The following is a 4,595-nucleotide window of genomic DNA, read 5'->3' as shown; positions in this document are numbered from 1 at the left end:
AACTACTGTGTCTGTAAGGTTGTCCCCAGGCTATATCCATTCTATTTTCTGGGATAGAGTGAAAGAGAGAGAAGAGAGAGAGAAAGATTAAACTTCAATGATTTCTCAAAATAAACAAAAGCAGAAATTGTCATTAGAAAAAAACTTGATGATTCTTACAATTATATTATAAAGAATACAAAACTTGTTCAATGTATCTGATTTTTTTACCATGTAAAGAAAAACATTATCTACATCATATTATTGTGTTTTATAAAGATAAAAAGCATAACCATGTTATTTTCTAAAACAAGGAACTTCAAGCAGAAATATTGTATTTGAGTCCTAAGATGTATAGAAGGTATTTATTGAATGATATCTTCAACCATGTTTTCATGAGGTTTATTTTTCAAACTACCTTAATGTTGCCTACTACCATTTTGCATCTGACTTCCAAATTATTAGTACTATAAAAAAGGTTGAAGCCAGCTGAATGAGGAAATAGTCATCATTCAAAGCTTTCGACTCTGCCTTTACAAAGACTATCTGAAAAGAAAGACCTATCACCAAGGAAACATCAAATCATGGTTTTCCATTTCCCAGAACGTGCCTGCAAGCAGTTACCCACCATTCAGGTTTGGTTACAAAATAAAATATTGACATTTAGTCATGCAGTCTTTTCTTTAAGACATTTAGCTGGGTCAATATTCACTATTTCTATTTCTATTTATTTTTTAAATTTCCCTCAAGAAATAAATAAGAGATATGAGAATTGAATAAATTATGTCTTTTTGATCAGTGTATTTGTAGCAATCCAAGTACTCATTCATCCACAGCTTGAAGTTTCTATTATATCAAGAACACTTGCTGAAAGAATATTAATTATCCAGAGCCTACTACATAATGTTGGTGTTGAATACAAAATAAATTTATGTTTTTCAAAAACAGTGGAAAGTGGCATTAAACATACTAGCATTTTTTTTCTTCCTTCCACAGATTTTTTCCTTGACTTATCATGGTGTTTTGTTTTATTTGATATTATGTTATCTTAAATAATAACAAAAATTTTAATTTTATTCATTTTATTATTACACATCTTTATATAGTACAATGCCAACTTTAACGCAAATATAGTAACATTTATAATATATGCAGAATCACTGAAATTACACAATCTGTACTTAATAGTTTATACATGCATAAATATTTTATGCTTGTCAGAATAGTGAAATACTACACAAAGCTAACTCAGTTGTTTTTACTTTACTTCTTGATACTTGCACATTCTATTTACACACTCTATTTTCAACTTACTGATGAGTAAGGAAGGATTGAAAGCAAAGGATCTATTGATTGTTCTATATTTTCCTTTCCTTCTATGTCATTATTTTAGCACAAGTGATTGGCTAATACAAGAAAGTAATACAAGAAAGAAAGGATATGATGAAGTTTCTTGGTCTTTCATGTTTCTTAAAACAAAATTGCCTTTTTTCTTAATTCAAAGCAAGTTTTGTTTCAATTAGAGAGCATAGTTTCTTGGGTTGCTACTGCCACTCTTAGTTGTAAACATAGACAGCTTCTCTTGTACACACTTTGTTTCTTGCTAAACTCCCATATATTTGGGAGCTGCCAGAATTCTACATTCACAAAGCATTCACCAACACTATATGGTTCACAAGCCACAGGCTGTGGCTGACCTTCACCTTCCAGGAAGTCCCAGAGCCAGTGCATCTGGGTAGACAGCTTCAGACCATGCTGGATTACAACCCTACCACCTCCACAAGTGACCCATTCAAGTGACAGAGTCAGTGAGCACTAAAGCCCCACTGAAGCAAGTCCAGCTAAATAGGGTCAACTCTCGCACAACAGTTCCTCCACTATAGTTGCAGCCAGTTCTCAAAGTTGATCAGCTTGGCAGTCAGTCCCTCCCAGTGATGCCTATAACAAATGAAGCTCAACTACAAGACACTGCACACAGCCTACACAAGGGCGCACCTGAAACACCCATCTCAGGGGACTGGAGGAGCTGTGCTGCTGGGCCCTATAGAATACCTACTGCATAAGGCCGCTCTACCAAGTCAGAGAGACATAGCAGCTCTACCTAATACATAGAAACAAACACAAGGAAGCAGGCAAAAAATAGAGACAGAAATACATGTTTCAAAGGAAGAACAGAGAAATCTCCAGAAAAAGAACTAAACAAAATAGAGGCAAGCAAACTACCAGGTACAGAGTTCAAAACACTGGTTATAAGGATGCTCAATGAACTTAGTGAGAACTTTAACAAAGAAATAATAAGCATAAAAAAGGACATAGACTCAAAACTGCCTGACCAGGCGGTGGCGCAGTGGATAGAGCATCGGAATGGGATGCGGAGGACCCAGGTTCGAAACCCCAATGTCGCCAGCTTGAGTGCAGGCTCACCTGGTTTGAGCAAAGCTCACCAGCTTGGACCCAAGGTCGCTGGATCAAGCAAGGGGTTACTCAGTCTGCTGTAGCCCCAGGTCAAGGCACATATGAGAAAGCAATCAATGAACAACTAAGGTGTCGCAATGGAAAACTAATGATTGATGCTTCTCATCTCCCTCCATTCCTGTCTGTCTGGGTGTTGGGCTCCCTACGAGCCCCCCTCTTCTCATCTGTCCCTATCTATCCTTCTCTCTGACTCTCTCTCTGTCTCTGTAAAAAAAAAAAAAAAAGACATAGAAACTATAAAAAAGAACCGGTCATAAAAAAGGATAAGCTAACTAAAATAAAGAATAATTTACAGGGACTGAACAGTATAGTACATCAAGCTGAGAATCAAATCAGCAATTTGGAACATAAGGAAGCAATAGAACACCCAATTAGAACAGCAAAAAGAAAAATAAAACAAAATGAATGAAGATAGTGTAAGGAGTCTCTGCGACAACTTCAGATGTACCAAAATTTTCATCATGGCCATGCCAGAGGAAGAGAGAAAGCAAGAAATTAAAAAGCTGTTTGAAAAAATAATGGCAGAAAACTTTTCTAACCTGATGAAGGAAATTGACATACCAGTACTGGAAGCACAAAGAGTCCCAAACAAGATGAACCCAAAGTGGCCCACACCAAGACACAGCATAATTAAAATGCAAAACATTAAAGACAAGGATAGAGGCCCTGGCCGGTTGGCTCAGCGGTAGAGTGTCGGCCTGATGTGTGGGGGACCTGGGTTCGATTCCCAGCCAGGGCACATAGGAGAAGCGCCCATTTGTTTCTCCACACCCCCCCTCATTCCTCTCTGTCTCTCTCTTCCCCTCCCACAGCCAAGGCTCCATTGGAGCAAAGATGGCCCGGGCGCTGGGGATGGCTCCTTGGCCTCTGCCCCAGGTGCTAGAGTGGCTCTGGTCACGGCAGAGCAACGTCCTGGAGGGGCAGAGCATCGCCCCTGGTGGGTGTGCCAGGTGGATCCCGGTCGGGCGCATGCGGGAGTCTGTCTGACTGTCTCTCCCCGTTTCCAGCTTCAGAAAAATACAAAAAAAAAAAAAAAAAAAAAAAAAAAAAGAAAAAAAGAAAAAAAATAAAGACAAGGAGAGAATTTTAAAAGCAGCAGGAGAAAAGCAGTTAGTTACCTTCAAAGGAGCTCCCATTAGACTGTCAGCTGATTATTCAACAGAAATTTTGTGGGACAGATGGGAGTGGCAAGATATATTCAAAGTGATGAAAAGCAAGGCCCTATAACCATGATCACTCTATCTAGCAAAGCTATCATTTAGAATCAAAAGACATATAAAGAGCTTCCCAGACAAGATAAAACTGAAGGAGTTCATTACTGCCAAACTTGTATTATATGAAATGTTAAAAGGTCTTCTTTAAGCAGAAAAGACAAAATAAATATCAAGAATATGAACAATAAAATGGCAACAAATACTTATCTATCAACAATTGAAACTAAAACACAAAATAAACAAACCAGCAGAACAGAAACTAACTCATAGATTTACTCATAGAACATTTTGATGGTTGCCAGATGAATTGGGATTAAGGGGGTGAGTATAAAAGGTGAACGGATTAAGAAGTACAAACGGTTATTACAGAGTAGTCATGAGAATGGATGTAGAGTGCAGCATATGGAAAAAAATAATATTCTAATAACAATGTATGTTGTCACATGGGTAAGAGACTTTATCAGCATGATCACTTAGTAAGTTATAAAATGTCTAATCACTGCTTTGTGAAACTAATATAATACTGTATGTCAACTATAACTGAAAAATAAACAATGATTTTAAATAAAAAGAAAAACAGTCATTCTTGGTGAGCATTCACCTTAAGCACAAAGTCAGACATTCATAAAAGCAAAATGGCCTTAATTTGAGGTTTAGAGACTCAAGGATATGTTAGAAATTACATCTTAAAAAAAAAAAGAAAAAGAAAAGAAATGACATTTTATCACCGACTTCTAATAGAGTAGTAAATGTTGGAATGTGTCACTTATCTCACAAATGTCATAGCAGGTTATGAATTATATTATTTCTAAAAATTTGTATAAGCAATACCATAATCAGGATATAGGCTCATTCATCATTAAAAATGTTTCTTTAGGCCCTGGCCAGTTAGCTCAGTGGCAGAGTGTCGGCCTGGCGTGCAGGAGT

At 37.2% G+C, this 4,595-nt stretch overlaps 1 non-coding gene across 1 annotated transcript; it reads left to right on the top strand.

The window, feature by feature from the left end:
* Positions 1-3,117: 3,117 nt before the first annotated feature.
* TRNAI-GAU (transfer RNA isoleucine (anticodon GAU)) lies at positions 3,118-3,193 on the top strand. Its single transcript has one exon. It is a non-coding gene; the product is annotated as a tRNA-Ile (tRNA).
* The last annotated feature ends 1,402 nt before the right edge of the window (positions 3,194-4,595 follow it).

The sequence above is a fragment of the Saccopteryx bilineata genome, chromosome 8, assembly GCF_036850765.1.
Source record: "Saccopteryx bilineata isolate mSacBil1 chromosome 8, mSacBil1_pri_phased_curated, whole genome shotgun sequence".
In the NCBI taxonomy this organism is placed as follows: Eukaryota; Metazoa; Chordata; class Mammalia; order Chiroptera; family Emballonuridae; genus Saccopteryx; species Saccopteryx bilineata.
Note: the sequence above shows the minus strand (reverse complement) of the source record. Positions and strands in the feature narration are given on the sequence as shown.